Source organism: Salmo trutta, chromosome 10 (assembly GCF_901001165.1).
Source record: "Salmo trutta chromosome 10, fSalTru1.1, whole genome shotgun sequence".
In the NCBI taxonomy this organism is placed as follows: domain Eukaryota; kingdom Metazoa; phylum Chordata; class Actinopteri; order Salmoniformes; family Salmonidae; genus Salmo; species Salmo trutta.
In genome coordinates this window covers 41,945,725-41,965,724 of record NC_042966.1, presented here as the reverse complement: position 1 = coordinate 41,965,724, position 20,000 = coordinate 41,945,725, and the positions used below count along the sequence as shown (strand labels likewise).

Sequence of the window (20,000 nt, the reverse complement as noted above, 5' to 3'; positions counted from 1 at the left end):
TATCGTCGAAGGAATGACCTTTACACCGAGGCTGTACTCTGGAGCAGCGGGATCGATTTGGAGGTGGAGGGTCCGTCATGGTCTGGGGTGGTGTGTCACAGCATCATCGGACTGAGCTTGTTGTCATTGCAGGCAATCTCAACGCTGTGGGTTACAGGGAAGACATCCTCCTCCCTCATGTGGTACCCTTCCTGCAGCCTCATCCTGACATGACCCTTCAGCATGACATGCCACCAGCCATACTGCTCGTTCTGTGCGTGCTTTCCTGCAAGCAGGAATGTCATTGTTCGGCCATGGCCAGCAGAAGAGCCCCGGATCTCAATCTCATTGAGCATGTCTGGGACCTGTTGGATCTGAGGGTGAGGGCTAGGGCCATTCCCCCAGAAATGTCCTGGGAACTTGCAGGTGCCTTGGCGGAAGAGTGGGGTAACATCTCACAGCGAGAACTGGCAAATCTGGTGCAGTCCATGAGGAGGAGATGCACATGCAGTACTTAATGCCGCTGGTGGCCACACCAGATCGACTGTTACTTTTTGATTTTGACCCACCTCTTTGTTCGGGACACTTATTCAATTTCTGTTAGTCACATGTCTGTGGAACTTGTTCATTTATGTCTCAGTTGTTGAAATCTTGTTATTTTCATACAAATATTTACACATGTTAAGTTTGCTGAAAATAAACGCAGTTGACAGTGAGAGGATGTTTCTTTTTTTGCTGAGTTTAGTATCTGTCAAATGCCTTTCACTGATTCTATTCCAGCAGGTATTAGGTCTTTTATAGATGAAATAATACATTCGCCGTCCACATGGAATAGGGTGCCATTTGGGTTGCAGGCCTGCTCTTGATTCATATGTAAATAAGACACGTTTTTAGCTGGCAGGGGAATTACAGAGGAACCACACTGCATCACTTCATATCCTCACCCTCTAGTAGCTTGACAGACTGGCTAGATCTGTTCTGAAAGACTGACTAGATCTGCTCTGACAGAGAATCTGACTAGATCTGTTCTGACTGAGACTCTGACTAGATCTGTTCTGACAGAGACTCTGACTAGATCTGTTCTGATTGAGACTGACTAGATCTACTCTGACTAGATCTGTTCTGACTGAGACTCTGACTAGATCTGTTCTGACTGAGACTCCCACTAGATCTGTTCTGATTGAGACTGACTAAATCTACTCTGACTAGATCTGTTCTGACTGAGACTCTGACTAGATCTGTTCTGATTGAGACTGACTAGATCTACTCTGACTAGATCTGATCTGACAGAGACTCTGACTAGATCTGTTCTGACAGAGACTCTGACTAGATCTGTTCTGATTGAGACTGACTAGATCTACTCTGACTAGATATGTTCTGACTGAGACTCCCACTAGATCTGTTCTGATTGAGACTGACTAGATCTACTCTGACTAGATCTGATCTGACAGAGACTCTGACTAGATCTGTTCTGATTGAGACTGACTAGATCTACTCTGACTAGATCTGTTCTGATTGAGACTGACTAAATCTACTCTGACTAGATCTGATCTGACAGAGACTGACTAGATCTGTTCTGATTGAGACTGACTAGATCTACTCTGACTAGATCTGATCTGACGAGACTCTGACTAGATCTGTTCTGATTGAGACTGACTAGATCTACTCTGACTAGATCTGTTCTGATTGAGACTGACTATCTACTCTGACTAGATCTGATCTGACAGAGACTCTGACTAGATCTGTTCTGATTGAGACTGACTAGATCTACTCTGACTAGATCTGATCTGACAGAGACTCTGACTAGATCGTCTCTGACGTCCACCTACCTGTCTCTAGCCTAATGTCCACACATATCTTGGTATCTGGCTTGATGACAAACTGTCCTTTAAAAAAACATGTCACTGAGCCGGTAAAGTTCAAGGTTAGTTTCTTTTACAGACACAAAGCATGTGTGACTTTTGTTAATAGGAAGGAAATTGTCCAGGCCACTTTTGTCTATTTTAGCTTATGAGAATATGATCTATATGCATGCAGCAGCGTCTACACTTAAACCACTAGATGCTGTTTTCCATTGTTCCTTTAGGTTTTACTGGTGATGGTTCTAGAATTCACCATTGGGCCCTTAGGTTTATTACTGGTGATGGTTCTAGAACTCACCATTGTACCCTTAGGTTTATTACTGGTGATGGTTCTAGAACTCACTATTGGGCCATTAGGTTTATTACTGGTGATGGTTCTAGAACTCACCATTGTACCCTTAGGTGCATTACTGGTGATGGTTCTAGAACTCACCATTTTACCCTTAGGTTTATTACTGGTGATGGTTCTAGAACTCACCATTGGACCCTTAGGTTTATTACTGGTGATGGTTCTAGAACTCACCATTGTTCCCTTAGGTTTATTACTGGTGATGGTTCTAGAACTCACCATTGGGCCCTTAGGTTTATTACTGGTGATGGTTCTAGAACTCACCATTGTGTTTTGTATCAAAAATAGGTTGGCCCTCTTTGTATGTAAGAAAAGAGCAGCATTCTCTTGTGTTTATCTACAAAACACTTATGCAGAAACTTCTTATGTATCTATCATCATTAATTCAATTTAGACTTAAAATTACCCATCCTGGTTTCATGCTTGGATAACAAGCAGAGTTGGGTAAAGCTGCTTTAAAAAATGTTTGTGATATTTATGTGGAACAAGTTACAGAGCTCTCTGAAATGAGATGTTCTGGTCCCTCTGTCAATTCAGTCATGACCAGAGACCTTTATGTTGATAAATGTGTCTGTTTGTCTGAATATGTTTTGTAATTTTGTATATTTTATGTCTTTGTTTATTTATGCCTGGCTCACAGACCTTAGAGTCAGTATAACTTCCCTGTCATAATAAAGGCTAAACAAATATAACCTGTCTATAGACTGATGTCCACCAGAATAGAACCATCACTCATTGAGGTTGTATGTTTTCATTATAACCTGGGGCTCCCGGGTAGCGCAGCGTTCTAAAGCACTGCATCTCAGTGCCGAGGCGTCACTACAGACTTTGGTTCGATCCCAGCTGTATCACAACCATAGGGCGGCGCACACTTGGCCCAGCATCGTCCGGGTTAGGGGATGGTAGGCCGGGGTAGGCCGTCATTGTAAAATAAGTATATGTTCTTAACCGACTTGCCTAGTTAAAGGTTCAATAAATAATAACTTAATGTCCACTGGAATAGACCCATCAGTCGTTGAGGTTGTTAAGGTAGTGACTCATTTCAGGAAACTAGGTGTACGTCGCACTACACTACTTTACAGGAGAGCCGTTTGAAATTAAACAATTTATGCCATCTGTAAATACGAATCAAATTGTTAAAATGACTTGCCGAGTTGGTTTAGCAACAGAAAAAGACAGGAATCTTCCCGCTAGCCATGATTGGCTGAGATAATGGATGGGCTGGACAATGCCGAGAGATGAGTTCTGATTGGTCTGCCATGTAGCCCTCTTCTGTCTATATGTCTATAACATGAGCTGCTCATTATGTGTACGGTATTCCTTTCTAACACAGCTTTTTTGAAAAAGATCCCACAAAGACCTACAAAAGTGTTTGCTGACGATCTGAACTTTCTGGAGGACGATTGTGCCGCGTTGACTCTCTCTGGCTCTGAAAGGAATAAGATGATGAGGAAAAGAAGTTCACCGAGTTTTGAAATCAGTGGGAATGCCCGGTGGAAGCAGAGTATGATAGCTAACGAGATGGAGAAAATTCTGCCTTTTGATTGCATATGTGTGGAGGGAGTCGAAAAGAGAACACACAGAAGGCTGTTGTATAAAACCCTGTCTCCAGGATTACATCATCAAACTAAGGGCAACAATGGCAGAGAGGAAGAGAGTTCATCAATGTATACAGGTAAGAGTCTAGCTACATTTTCAGATATCATACATTTCGAATTTTGTCAGAAAGTTGTTTTCATTAGCTAGCTAATGTTAGGTGGCTGGCTTGCTAGCTAAAGTTAAGTGTATGATCTGTGTAGTAATATTATTTGCATCTCAGAAAGCCATTTGCATTGCTAGTTATAGACTAATGTTAGCTAGCTAGCTAGTTGGTTAGCTTTAGCTACCTGCAGATTCATGCATGGTAGTAATGCTATGAGTTGGGATTATGGTTCATTGTTTAGCTAGCTAGCTAGCTACAGGTCTAAACAAAAGACTCCACTATGCAAGTGTAACAGAGTTGGTTATGTTTCCACTTGCCTCTAAAGAAATGTGTACTTCATGTTCAAGCATTCGTATTGGTTGGTTCAGCTGATGACAATAAGGTGTGTTGTGATTGGCCCCGCTTGCAGATAGGGGGGAGATCGCGAACGTCAGGTCCTTCCCAGTATGAAAATGTGATGCAAGGGGTAGGTCACGTTCTGAATACTGTTTTATTTTTATAATGTGTACAAGTTTGCTGTACGTTACTGATTTATACATGTGTGGGTATATGGTACCTGTTAGGGATTGAGGGGCTTTCTGGGATGTGCTTTGGCATATGATTGCTGTAGATAAGTGTGTTAGCTAGCATACAACCGTTGTAATGGTCACATAAGCCCACTGCTAACACAGTTGTCTTCATGCTACAGATTTTGCCATCGACAGCCATCAATACCGTTAAGCCCTGCACAACTACCGTGCTGTTTCTCATTTAACAACAGGAATAAATGATGCTCAACTGGGACCACTGGCTGATGTTATTTATTAGGAGAAAACAACGCAAGGAGAGTACGATATACATCTGTTACACAAATGACCATTTCACTGTACCGTTTACACCTTCTGTATCCTGTGCATATGACAAATACATGTAGATTTTATTTGATATAGTGTGTTTTACTAGAGACTAATGTGAACAACAACATGACCTACACCAAAGTCAAATTAGGACATAGCGTTAGGCCAACGAGACAGAGTCCATGTTCTAACATTCTCCAGTAGAATGCCCTGCTTTTATTTTGCCACACTCACAACCATAAGCTATTTTCTGTTATTAGCTCGCCATTAACTTGTAAATAATGATCTTGTTGTGAGTTTATTTTCCTGTAGTAATGAATAAAGATTAGCTACAGTTAAGACGTTGTCAGCTATGATATAGTCATTATTTGAACCGGATAGCCAGCTAACTTAACATTAGCTAACAAGCTAGAAACGAACCAAAACATTGTTCAGAAAGTTGCTTTTAGTTGCCTGGTTTCCTAGATTGACATTTACTAAATTCAGTTTTAAACAGATGGGTTTATTGGTGTTAAAATATCCATTATGCTATTTTGGACCACCAGGCTGCTGATGTCAAACAGCCTGTCGTTTTTGTGTTTATACTTTTTCATAACGACAACTTTGATGTCAGATGACAATAGAATGTTCATGATGTCACTGCGACAATTGGTCTACAGACATGTCGATAGACGTCTTGAAATCTTTAGTTGTTTAGTGCACTACCATAGTCACTCTGTTTAGCACATGGCCTCACATGTGAATCCTTAAAGAGATGGGTGGGTCTAAGGCTTAAGAGGGTGTGAACAATGCTGAATGGGTGTAGACAACGAAGAGCTCTCCAGTAGGTGTACCAAAACATTAATGGACAATTTTCTCAAAAGTGGGGTTACAGTTTAATCAACTTTCAAAACAGAATTACTTTCCCATTGTTCTTCAACTGTTGTGATGATGTATACCATTTTCTAACTCTGAGTCTCTACTATTATCCAATGTAAAAAACACAATTTCTAATTTTGCTACATAAGACTGAATCGAGCCGATCGGTCACGTTCGGTTTTAATTTAACCTGCACCATTAGTCATTGAGGTTAAGGTATGTTTTAATTTAACCTGCACCATTATCATTGAGGTTAAGGTATGTTTTAATTTAACCTGCACCATTAGTCATTGAGGTTAAGGTATGTTTTAATTTAACCTGCACCATTAGTCATTGAGGTTAAGGTATGTTTTAATTTAACCTGCACCATTAGTCATTGAGGTTAAGGTAGGTTTTAATTTAACCTGCACCATTAGTCATTGAGGTTAAGGTATGTTTTAATTTAACCTGCACCATTAGTCATTGAGGTTAAGGTATGTTTTAATTTAACCTGCACCATTAGTCATTGAGGTTAAAGTATGTTTTTAATTCAACCTGCACCATTAGTCATTGAGGTTAAGGTATGTTTTAACCTGCACCATTAGTCATTGAGGTTAAGGTATGTTTAATTTAACCTGCACCATTAGTCATTGAGGTTAAGGTATGTTTTAATTTAACCTGCACCATTAGTCATTGAGGTTAAAGTATGTTTTTAATTCACCTGCACCATTAGTCATTGAGGTTAAGGTATGTTTTAACCTGCACCATTAGTCATTGAGGTTAAGGTATGTTTTAATTCAACCTGCACCATTAGTCATTGAGGTTAAGGTATGTTTTAATTTAACCTGCACCATTAGTCATTGAGGTTAAGGTATGTTTTAATTTAACCTGCACCATTAGTCATTGAGGTTAAGGTAGGTTTTAATTTAACCTGCACCATTAGTCCATTGAGGTTAAGGTATGTTTAATTTAACCTGCACCATTAGTCATTGAGGTTAAGGTATGTTTTAATTTAACCTGCACCATTAGTCATTGAGGTTAAGGTATGTTTTAATTTAACCTGCAACCATTAGTCATGAGGTTAAGGTATGTTTTTAATTTAACCTGCACCATTAGTCATTGAGGTTAAGGTATGTTTTAATTTACTTGCACCATTAGTCATTGAGGGTTAAAGTATGTTTTTAATTCAACCTGCACCATTAGTCATTGAGGTTAAGGTATGTTTTAATTTAACTGCACCATTAGTCATTGAGGTTAAGGTATGTTTTAATTTAACCTGCACCATTAGTCATTGAGGTTAAGGTATGTTTTAATTTAACCTGCACCATTAGTCATTGAGGTTAAGGTATGTTTTTAATTTAACCTGCACCATTAGTCATTGAGGTTACGGTATGTTTTAATTTAAACCTGCACCATTAGTCATTGAGGTTAAGGTATGTTTTAATTTAACCTGCACCATTAGTCATTGAGGTTAAGGTATGTTTTTAATTTAACCTGCACATTAGTCATTGAGGTTAAAGGTATGTTTTAATTTAACCTGCACCATTAGTCATTGAGGTTAAGGTATGTTTTTAATTTAACCTGCACCATTAGTCATTGAGGTTAAAGTATGTTTTAATTTACCTGCACCATTAGTCAGTGGAGGTAAGGTATGTTTTAATTTAACCTGCACCATTAGTCATTGAGGTTAAGGTATGTTTTAATTGTATCTGCACCATTAGTCATTGAGGTTAAGTATGTTTTAATTTAACCTGCACCATTGTTTCTGTGAATATATGAAAGACAGTGCAGGCAGATGTTATATTCAATATTGGTGCCTAGATCATATAACAAACTAAAAATAAAAACAATATGCGGATAAAAATGAGTTACATCTTTTTTTTATTATTATCCCCCCCAAAAAATCCATAATCACACAAAACAATTCAAACCAATTTCTCACTTTCAATGTTTTAAGATGTTGAGGCATACAGCATTATCTTAATAATCACTTTTCCTACAGTCAGACTACTACTTAGAGTTGAAAATCTAATTATATTATTGGACGGGTGTCATTAAGTACACTTGTTCACATTATTTCTGTATGTGGCACAAAAGAATACAAATATATATCCACTTAAGCCCACGGCTAAGACCCATGGTAATATATCCACTTAATGGAGGCCCACGGCTAAGACCATGGTAATATATCCCCTTAATGGAGGCCCACGGCTAAGGCCATGGTAATATATACCCTTAATGGAGGCCCACGGCTAAGGCCATGGTAATATATACCCTTAATGGAGGCCCACGGCTAAGACCATGATAATATATCCCCTTAATGGAGGCCCACGGCTAAGGCCATGGTAATATATCCACTTAATGGAGGCCCACGGCTAAGGACATGGTAATATATCCCCTTAATGGAGGCCCACGGCTAAGGCCATGGTAATATATCTACTTAAGCCCACGGCTAAGACCATGATAATATATCCCCTTAATGGAGGCCCACGGCTAAGGCCATGGTAATATACCCTTAATGGAGGTCCACGGCTAAGGCCATGGTAATATATCCCCTTAATGGAGGCCCACGGCTAAGACCATGGTAATATATACCCTTAATGGAGGCCCACGGCTAAGGCCATGGTAATATATCCCCTTAATGGAGGCCCACGGCTAAGACCATGATAATCTGAAATATTTGAATAGAAAATAAATGATCACAGCACACACTTTAAGTGATCATCCCCACATAGTCAGCTTCTCTCCAGTGCAGAACAGAGTAACTAGCCAAGGACTGAAGATCATTCCCTATGAGCAAATCAAAAACCTATTTTTTTTTTATCCTCTCTAAGAATGACTCTATTCATTCTTTCCATCAACTGAATTTCTGACAACTGATTAATTTAGTCCTGGATTTATGTGTGTGTGTGGTGTGTGTGTGTGTGGTGTGGGGGGGGGGGTAAAACCAAGGAAACATGACACACTCACAGATGGTGCAGCCTTTGCTTTATCATTCCAAATCACAAATCTCAACACATCGAAACTCTATCCTGTGTGTAGCAGAATGACAAGACAAACTTCACTGGAATCTTCTCGCGGGCACATGGAGCGCTTGTTGGTGTCCAAGGAGGGGGGGGGGGGGGGGGGGGGGGGGGGGGGGGGCGTCTACGGTCTTCTAGGAGGAGACGACCTGTGTGACGGGGCGTCTACGATCTTCTAGGGGAGACGACCTGCGTGTGTGTTTCTGGTCTAGGGGGAGACAGAGCTGACCTCCTGGTAGATGAAGGAGTAGAGGCTGATGTCGGGACGGCGTGTGAAGCAGCCCTGACACACTGAGCTGTAGTACTGACCCAGCAAACTGTATAGAGCCCCTATGAGACAGAAACGATGTCAAATACATCATTCATTCAACAAACAACCACAGCAGAGAATCTAGCAGAGGGCAAATATTGACAAATGGTATTGCAATTCCTATTGATTTTACAGTTTGTGATTTAATAAAACTAATTGTTTAGCAAAATTACATAATTCTATAACCAATACAAAATACTGCATACATTTCAGTGTTGTATGTGTAGAACACCAGACAGTGTTGTATGTATAGAACACTATGGTAGAGGGAGATCTGGTGTGAGCCAGGGGAATACAGTAGATATGGTAGAGGGAGATCTGGTGTGAGCCAGGGGAATACAGTAGAGGTAGAGAGAGATCTGGTGTGAGCCAGGGAATACAGTAGATATGGTAGAGGGAGATCTGGTGTGAGCCAGGGGAATACAGTAGATATGGTAAGGGAGATCTGGTGTGAGCCAGGGGAATACAGTAGATATGGTAGAGGGAGATCTGGTGTGAGCCAGGGGAATACAGTAGATATGGTAGAGGGAGATCTGTGTGAGCCAGGGGAATACAGGATATGGTAGAGGGAGATCTGGTGTGAGCCAGGGGAATACAGTTGATATGGTAGAGGGAGATCTGGGTGAGCCAGGGGAATACAGTAGATATGGTAGAGAGAGATCTGGTGTGAGCCAGGGGAATACAGTAGATATGGTAGAGGGAGATCTGGTGTGAGCCAGGGGAATACAGTATATGGTAAGGAGATCTGGTGTGAGCCAGGGAATACAGTAGATATGGTAGAGGGAGATCTGGTGTGAGCCAGGGGAATACAGTAGATATGGTAGAGGGAGATCTGGTGTGAGCCAGGGGAATACAGTAGATATGGTAGAGGAGATCTGGTGTGAGCCAGGGGAATACAGTAGATATGGTAGAGGGAGATCTGGTGTGGCCAGGGGAATACAGTAGATATGGTAGAGAGAGATCTGGTGTGAGCCAGGGGAATACAGTAGATATGGTAGAGGAGATCTGGTGTGAGCCAGGGGAATACGTAGATATGGTAGAGGGAGATCTGGTGTGAGCCATGGGAATACAGTAGATATGGTAGAGGGAGATCTGGTGTGAGCCAGGGGAATACAGTAGATATGGTAGAGGAGATCTGGTGTGAGCCAGGGGAATACAGTAGATATGGTAGAGGGAGATCTGGTGTGAGCCAGGGAATACAGTAGATATGGTAGAGGGAGATCTGGTGTGAGCCAGGGGAATACAGTAGATATGGTAGAGGGAGATCTGGTGTGAGCCAGGGGAATACAGTAGAGGGAGATCTGGTGTGAGCCAGGGGAATACAGTAGATATGGTAGAGGGAGATCTGTGTGAGCCAGGGGAATACAGTAGAGGGGGACGCGTGTTAAATAATCAAATCCATTTCAGTATTACAGTATAGAGCAGGGCTATTCATTGTCGGTCCTGGAGGACCAAAACACTTCTGGTTTTTCATCCTCCCCTTCTAAACCTGGGACCCAGGTGAGTGCAAATAACTTCCAGGTAGAAACAAAACCACAAGTGTTTCTGCCATCCAGGACTGGAATTGAACAGCCCTGGTAGAGAGCGAGAGAGAGCCATTGGAGTAGCCTATACATAGAGATGAAGATATGTCTTAACGCCACTGACATGCCAATTGTGTGAGGGTTAGGGACATGGTAGTGTGGAGAGGGAGATGGCGTGTGCCTTACCGACGCTGATGTGTCTCTGTGTGAGGAAGTAGTGCATTCGTAGACGTCTTTCATCAGGGCGCTGTCACCAAAGGTGAAATAGGCCACGTCTCGGCCCGCCTCAGAGGCTGCCAGAATCTGGAGCAGAGCTGGAGGGTGGGGGAGATGTAGGGGGGGAGAGAGAGAAGACTGTCTATACAGGACCGATACTTTCTACAGATACAGTACAAGACATGATACAAGGATCAGAGTAAACATGCTGAAGACAGCGACAACACAACCAGATTCAGCCAGCGCAATTTAAACTAACATCACACACCAGGGCTCAGAATGAATGAAGAATGACTGAATACCCAGTCCCCCACTGTGGAGCCAGACTTAGTCACCATGTGAGCAGGGGAAGGCAGGCTCTGGCCCCAGAACCTTGTGAATATTTCATTAAGTCTGGAAATAAAGTCTGCTTTATTAATAAAGCAACCGTGACAGAGAGAGGCAACAGTAACGAGCTACGAACACTGCTGAATAAACATCTGCAACGGTGGGGGCTGAAGATTCTCCTTTCAGACTTTCCTTTCCTCCTTTTTCACATTGTCATCACTCTTTCAACTTATCCCACAATTAAAAGTATGGATGGACGGATTCGAGAGAGAGAGTCCAGGTTAACAGAGGGGAACATTGGGCTATATTAAGTGTCTGTTCTCCCCAAAGGCATGTCATTAAGAAGAAAGCGGGGTAAGAAAACTGCCAGTTGACTTCAGAAACCTGGACCGACGTTAGGCTAATTAACTGGTTCCGGACCGATGCTAGGCTAATTAACTAACTGGTTCCGGACCGATGCTAGGCTAATTAACTAACTGGTTCCGGACCGATGCTAGGCTAATTAACTAACTGGTTCCGGACCGATGCTAGGCTAATTAACTAACTGGTTCCAGACCGATGCTAGGCTAATTAATTAACTGGTTCCGGACCGATGCTAGGCTAATTAACTAACTGGTTCCGGACCGATGCTAGGCTAATTAACTAACTGGTTCCGGACCGATGCTAGGCTAATTAACTAACTGGTTCCGGACCGATGCTAGGCTAATTAACTAACTGGTTCCAGACCGATGCTAGGCTAATTAATTAACTGGTTCCGGACCGATGCTAGGCTAATTAACTAACTGGCTCTGGACCGATGCTAGGCTAATTAACTAACTAACTGGTTCTGGACCGATGCTAGGCTAATTCATTAACTGGTTCCGGACCGATGCTAGGCTAATTAACTGACTGGTTCCGGACCGATGCTAGGCTAATTAACTAACTGGTTCCGGACCGATGCTAGGCTAATTAACTAACTGGTTCCGGACCGATGCTAGGCTAATTAACTAACTGGTTCCAGACCGATGCTAGGCTAATTAACTAACTGGTTCCAGACCGATGCTAGGCTAATTAACTAACTGGTTCCGGACCGATGCTAGGCTAATTACTAACTGGTTCCGGACCGATGCTAGGCTAATTAACCAACTGGTTCCGGACCGATGCTAGGCTAATTAACTAACTGGTTCCGGACCGATGCTAGGCTAATTAACTAACTGGTTCCGGACCGATGCTAGGCTAATTAACTAACTGGTTCCGGACCGATGCTAGGCTAATTAACTAACTGGTTCCGGACCGATGCTAGGCTAATTAACTAACTGGTTCCAGACCGATGCTAGGCTAATTAACTAACTGGTTCCGTACCGATGCTAGGCTAATTAACTAACTGGTTCCGGACCAATGCTAGGCTAATTAACTAACTGGTTCCGTACCGATGCTAGGCTAATTAACTAACTGGTTCCGGACCGATGCTAGGCTAATTAACTAACTGGTTCCAGACCGATGCTAGGCTAATTAACTAACTGGTTCCGGACCGATGCTAGGCTAATTAACTAACTGGTTCCGGACCGATGATAGGCTAATTAACTAACTGGTTCTGGACCAATGCTAGGCTAATTAACTAACTGGTTCTGGACCGATGCTAGGCTAATTAACTAACTGGTTCAGGACCGATGTTAGGCTAATTAACTGGTTCCGGACCGATGCTAGGCTAATTAACTAACTGGAATACATGCTGATAAACAATATATACAGTACATTCAGAAAGTATTCACACCCCTTGACTTTAAGCATTTTGTTAGGTTTAGGACTGATGCTAGGCTAATCAACTAACTACTAAAAATATATATAAAAAAAAATTAAAATAAAAAGTTGAATTCAGGCTGTAACAACAAAATGTGAATACTTTCTGAAGGCACTGTATACCAAATTAGGAACACCTTCCTAACATTGAGAGTTTCCCCTCCCTCCTTTTCCCCCTCAGAACAGCCTCATTTCATCGGGACATGGACTCTACAAGGTGTTAAAGCATTCCACAGGGATGCTGGCCCATGTTGACTCCAATGTTTCTCACAGTTGTGTCAAGTTGGCTAGATGTCCTTTGGGTGGTGGACCATTCTTGACCATACACATGGGAAACTGTTGAGCGAGAAAAACCCAGTTTAGGTCAAAACTGTAACATTCAATGTCGTTTTGGTAAGCAACTCCAGTGTATATTTGGCCTTCTGTTTTAGGTTACTGTCCAGCTGAAAAGGTGAATTTCACTCCCATTGTCTGTTGGAAAGCAGACCAGGTTTTCTTCTCCGATTTTACCTGTGCTTAGCTCTACTTCGTTTCTTTATATCCTAACACCCTCCCTAGTCCTTGTCAATGACAAACATACCCATAACATGATGCAGTCACCACCATGCTGGAAAATATGAAGAGTGGTACTCAATAATGTGTTGTATTAGATTTGCCCCAAACATAACGCTTGTATTCAGGACATAAAGTTAATTTCTTTGCCACATTTTTTTGCAGTTATACTTTCGTGCAAACAAGATGCATGTTCAGAATATATTTTATTCTGTACAGGCTTCCTTCTTTTCACTCTGTCATTTAGGTTAGTATTGTGGAGTAACTACAATGTTGTTGATCCATCCTCAGGTTTCTCCCATCACAGCCATTACATTCGGAGCTGGTTTCAGCTAGTGTATTTAGTCTCACAGCACATTTTACATTTACATTTTAGTCATTTAGCAGACGCTCTTATCCAGTGAATGCATACATTTCATGTTTTTATTTTTTTGTACTGGCCCCCCGTGGGAATCGAACCCACAACCTTTGGCGTTGCACACACCATGCTGGCGTTGTAAACACCATGCTCTACCAACTGAGCCACAGGGAGCTAGCACCACTGGGTGCTAAGTGTTAGCGGTGGTTTAGTCTCACAGCACCACTGGGTGCTAAGTGTTAGCGGTGGTTTGGTCTCACAGCACCACTGGGTGCTAAGTGTTAGCGGTGGTTTAGTCTCACAGCACCACTGGGTGCTAAGTGTTAGCGGTGGTTTAGTCTCACAGCACCACTGGGTGCTAAGTGTTAGCGGTGGTTTGGTCTCACAGCACCACTGGGTGCTAAGTGTTAGCGGTGGTTTAGTCTCACAGCACCACTGGGTGCTAAGTGTTAGTGTAAATCTGTTACCAAACTTTGCATCTGCACAGCTTTCCCAGTAAATGTTAATAAAAAAACATTTGACTGTGTAAATGATTTAAAGTTAGTCCTTGTGCATAGAGTTGTATGGTTTGTTAAACTTTGAAATCAATGGTTTATGTTTGGCATATATTCTAAGTGAAAAATCGGGAGTCTCAGCGTAAATCCGTTAACGTGGAATTGCCCCTAGGTCTATAATGGATAGGTGGGCTGGGGAAGGCGATCAATTCCACTGTTAATGAAAATATAACGTTGTCAGTTGATCAATAAGACGGGAGACAAATAGGCATTAAGTAAATACATGTATTCCACAGCCAAGGCTAACGAGAGAGGGGTCCAGTTCACACTAACAGCAATACGTCCCAAATGGCACCCTATTCCCTATTTAGTACACTACTTTTGGCCGGGGCCCATTGGGTGTACACTATATTATAGGGAAAGGGTACCATTTGGGACTCAATCAGGGCCTGTTGAAAGCGTGGCTTTTCACTAGAGGTTTAATCATCTCCTATACTCCACAGTACAGACCACTAGTGGTTTAATCATCTCCTATACTCCACAGTACAGTCCACTAGAGGTTTAATCATCTCCTATACTCCACAGTACAGTCCACTAGAGGTTTAATCATCTCCTATACTCCACAGTACAGTCCACTAGAGGTTTAATCATCTCTATACTCCACAGTACAGTCCACTAGAGGTTTAATCATCTCCTATACTCCACAGTACAGACCACCAGAGGTTTAATCATACTCTCCCTATACTCCACAGTACAGTCCACCAGAGGTTTAATCATACTCTCTCCTATACTCAACAGTACAGAAGAACGTTAAAGGATTCATGGATTCTTTAAAAGTGTTTTTTTTAAATAAGGTTTTAATAGCAAGTATTGTGATATGTGGTTGTGTTTAAAAAAAAATTTTTTTAACCTACTTCTTTAGTTAAATTCAAGTTGCCCTGGATAAGAACGGTGCTTAACTTGAGCCGGAACATGGTACCGGCTCACAAAATGAGTAGAGGCACGTTCAGGCCACCTCAACAAGTGGATAAGAGTTCCTCCTAAATGACTAACAATGTAAAATCACCATCATTTTGAGTGAAGTGTTAATGCTGCCCCCAAGCTTACCTTTAAACCTAGCATCTCCACCAAACACACCACAGCCCCAGTTTCCTGTAGCAACCGCAGAGAGATCCTGCTCTCCCCCGGGCGAAAAGCCACAGTACGCCTAAAGGAGGAGGAGAGGAGGAGGAGGGGAGGAGGAGAGGAGGAGAGGGGGGAGGGAGGAGAGAGAGGGAGGGAGGAGAGGAGGAGGAGGGGGGAGGGAGGGAGGAGAGGAGGAGGAGGGGGGAGGAGGAGGAGGAGGGAGGAGGAGAGGAGGAGGAGGGGGGAGGAAGGGAGGAGGAGGGGAGGGAGGAGGAGGAGGGGGGGAAGGGAGGAGGAGGGGAGGAGGGGGGGGAGGGGAGCGAGGGAGGGAAGAAAGATTTAGAACAAAACAAAAAAAAGAGCAACCAAATTTCTCAGACAAGTGGGACCATGTAAATTGCACTGGTGACAAATAAATGGAGTGCTCAGTTGGTCGACGCTGATGTGACAATACGGATGTGACAGAATGTCAAGTCATCAGACCATGGCTGGGTACCAGTCAGTAGTAATGCGATGACATCTCATTGAACTACACTAAAGCCAGAAGGAAGCCTTTTGCTCCTCTGATAGCCGCTTCGCACAGTCCCACGTCCCTGGTTAGTGTAGTCCCATGTCCCTGGTTAGTGTAGTCCCACGTCCCTGGTTAGTGTAGTCCCACGTCCCTGGTTAGTGTAGTCCCACGTCCCTGGTTAGTGTAGTCCCACGTCCCTGGTTAGTGTAGTCCCACACCCCTGTTTAGTGTAGTCCCACGTCCCTGGTTAGTGTAGTCCCACATCCCTGTTTAGTGTAGTCCCACGTCCCGGTTAGTGTAGTCCCACGTCCCTGGTTAGTGTAGTCCCACGTCCCTGTTTAGTGTAGTCCGACACCCCCTGGTTGTGTAGTCCCACGTCCCTGGTTAGTGTAGTCCAGTCCAACACCCCTGGTTAGTGTAGTCCCACGTCCCTGTTTAGTGTAGTCCAACATCCCTGGTTAGTGTAGTCCAGTCCGACACCCCTGGTTAGTGTAGTCCCACGCCCCTGGTTAGTGTAGTCCCACGTCCCTGGTTAGTGTAGTCCAACATCCCTGGTTGGTGTAGTCCCACATCCCTGGTTAGTGTAGTCCCATGTCCCTGGTTAGTGTAGTCCCACGTCCCTGGTTAGTGTAGTCCCACATCCCTGGTTAGTGTAGTCCCCTCCCTGGTTAGTGTAGTCCCACTCCCTGGTTAGTGTAGTCCCACGTCCCTGGTTAGTGTAGTCCCAGTCCCTGTTTAGTGTAGTCCAGTCCAACGCCCCTGTTAGTGAGTCCCACGCCCCTGGTTAGTGTAGTCCAGTCCAACATCCCTGGTTAGTGTAGTCCCACGTCCCTGGTTAGTGTAGTCCAGTCCAACACCCCTGGTTATTAGTCCCACGTCCCTGGTTAGTGTAGTCCAGTCCAACACCCCTGGTTAGTGTAGTCCCACGTCCCTGGTTAGTATGTCCAGTCCAACACCCCTGGTTAGTGTAGTCCCACGTCCCTGTTAGTGTAGTCCAGTCCAACACCCCTGGTTAGTGTAGTCCCACACCCCTGGTTAGTGTAGTCCAACACCCCTGGTTAGTGTAGTCCCACGTCCCTGGTTAGTGTAGTCCCACGTCCCTGTTTAGTGTAGTCCCACACCCCTGGTTAGTGTAGTCCCACATCCCTGGTTATGTAGTCCCACGTCCCTGGTTAGTGTAGTCCCACGTCCTGGTTAGTGTAGTCCCACGTCCCTGGTTAGTGTAGTCCAGTCCAACACCCCTGGTTAGTGTAGTCCCACACCCCTGGTTAGTGTAGTCCACACCCCTGGTTAGTGTAGTCCCACGTCCCTGGTTAGTGTAGTCCCACGTCCTGGTTAGTGTAGTCCCACGTCCCTGTTTAGTGTAGTCCCACACCCCTGGTTAGTGTAGTCCCACATCCCTGGTTATGTGTAGTCCCACGTCCTGGTTAGTGTAGTCCCACGTCCCTGGTTAGTGTAGTCCCACGTCCCTGGTTAGTGTACCAGTCCAACACCCCTGGTTAGTGTATCCCACATCCCTGGTTAGTGTAGTCCAGTCCAACATCCCTGGTTTAGTGTAGTCCAGTCCAACACCCCTGGTTAGTGTAGTCCCACATCCCTGGTTAGTGTAGTCCCACACCCCTGGTTAGTGTAGTCCAAGTCCCTGTTTAGTGTAGTCCGACACCCCTGGTTAGTGTAGTCCCACGTCCCTGTTTAGTGTAGTCCGACACCCCTGGTTAGTGTAGTCCCACATCCCTGTTTAGTCCCACAATCCATGCTTTTGTTACTTCTAGGCTCGACTACTGCAATGCTCTACTTTCCCGGCTACCCGATAAAGCACTAAACAAACTTCAGTTAGTGCTAAATACGGCTGCTAGAGATCCTGACTAGAACCAAAAAATTTGATCATATTACTCCAGTGCTAGCCTCCCTACACTGGCTTCCTGTTAAGGCAAGGGCTGATTTCAAGGTTTTACTGCTAACCTACAAAGCATTACATGGGCTTGCTCCTACCTATCTTTCCGATTTGGTCCTGCCGTACATACCTACCGTACGCTACGGTCACAAGACGCAGGCCTCCTAATTGTCCCTAGAATTTCTAGAGCAAGACGGCTGGAGGTAGGCGCTTCTTCGCGCTATAAAGAGCTTCATTTTTATGGAATGGTCCTGCCCTACCCATGGTTGGAGAGACGGCAAGACTGCAGTCTCAACCTTTAAGTCTTTAACTGAAGACTTATCTCTTCAGTAGGGTGCATATGAATTAAGTATAAGGTCTGGGCCGCTAGGAGTGGGTGAAGGTGGAACGGAAAGCTGGAGCAACGACAGCCGGCCCTTGCATGTCTCTGTGCCTTGTCGGTTCCCCTCTTCGCCGACTGGGAATTCTCTGGCCCTCTACCCTTTTACAGGGGCTTGAGTCACTGACTTACTGGTGTTTCTTCCATGCCGTCCATGGGAGGGGTGCGTCACTTGAGTAGGTTGAGCCACTGACGTGGTCTTCCTGTCTGGGTTTGGCGCCCCCCCTTGGGTTGTGCCGTGGCGGACATCTTGTGGGCTATATCCGGCCTTGTCTTCGGACGGTAAGTGGTGGTTGTAGATATCCCTCTAGGGTGTGGTGGGGCTGTGCTTTGGCAAAGTGGGTGGGGTTATATCCTGCCTGTTTGGCCCTGTCCGGGGGTATCATCGGATGGGGCCACAGTGTCTTCTGATCCCTCCTGTCTCAGCCTCCAGTATTTATGCTGCAGTAGTTTATGTGTCGGGGGGGCTAGGGTCGGTTACATCTGGAGTATTCTCTTCTTATCCGGTGTCCTGTGTGAATGTAAATATGCTCTCTCTAATTCTCTCTTTCTTTCTTTCTCTCGGAGGACCGAGCCCTAGACCATGCCTCAGGACTACCTGGCATGATGACTCCTTGCTGTCCCCAGTCCACCTGGCCATGCTGCTGCTCCAGTTTCAACTGTTCGTCCTGCGGCTACGGAACCCTGACCTGTTCACCGACGTGCTTGTTGCACCCTCGCAATTACTATGATTAGTATTATTTGACCATGCTGGTCTTACGAACATTTTAACATCTTGACCATGTTCTGTTATAATATCCACCCGGCACGCCAAAAGGACTGGCCACCCCTCATAGCCTGGTTTCCTCTCTAGGTTTCTTCCTAGGTTTTTGGCCTTTCTCAGGAGTTTTTCCTAGGGAGTTTTCCCAGCCACCGTGCTTCTTTCACATGCATTGCTTGCTGTTTGGGGTTTTAGGCTGGGTTTCTGTACAGCACTTGAGATTTCAGCTGATGTACGAAGGGCTATATAATAAATTTGATTTGATTTAGTGTAGTCCCACGTCCCTGGTTAGTGTAGTCCCACGTCCCTGGTTAGTGTAGTCCCACGTCCCTGGTTAGTGTAGTTCCCACGTCCCTGGTTAGTGTAGTCCCACGTCCCTGGTTAGTGTAGTCCAACGCCCCTGGTTAGTGTAGTCCCCGTCCCTGGTTAGTGTAGTCCCACGTCCCTGGTTAGTGTAGTCCAGTCCAACACCCCTGGTTAGTGTAGTCCCACGCCCCTGGTTAGTGTAGTCCGTCCACACCCCTGGTATAGTGTATCCCACGTCCCTGGTTAGTGTAGTCCAGTCCAACACCCCTGGTTAGTGTAGATCCCACATCCCTGGTTAGTGTAGTCCAGTCCAACATCCCTGGTTAGTGTAGTCCAGTCCAACACCCTGTTAGTGTAGTCCCACATCCCTGGTTAGTGTAGTCCCACACCCCTGGTTAGTGTAGTCCCACGTCCCTGTTTAGTGTAGTCCGACACCCCTAGTTGTGTAGTCCCACGTCCCTGTTTAGTGTAGTGTTCCGACACCCCTGGTTAGTGTAGTCCCACATCATCCCTGTTTAGTGTAGTCCCACGTCCCTGGTGTAGTCCCACGTCCCTGGTTAGTGTAGTCCCACGTCCCTGGTTAGTGTAGTCCCACGTCCCTGGTTAGTTAGTCCCACTCCCTGGTTAGTGTAGTCCAGTCCAACACCCCTGTTTGTGTGTCCCACGCCCTGGTTAGTGTAGTCCAGTCCAACACCCCTGGTTAGTGTAGTCCCACGTCCCTGGTTTGTCCTCCAGTCCAACACCCCTGGTTAGTGTAGTCCCACATCCCTGGTTAGTGTAGTCAGTCCAACACCCCTGGTTATGTAGTCCCACACCCCTGGTTAGTGTAGTCCCACACCCCTGGTTAGTGTAGTCCAACATCCTGTTTAGTGGTACAT

The 20,000-nt window shown here is 44.6% G+C and overlaps 1 pseudogene; it reads right to left on the bottom strand.

Annotated features, from left to right (window-relative positions):
* Positions 1 to 8,792: 8,792 nt before the first annotated feature.
* Positions 8,793 to 20,000, bottom strand: part of LOC115200900 (poly(ADP-ribose) glycohydrolase-like) — a 14,920-nt pseudogene continuing 3,712 nt past the window's right edge.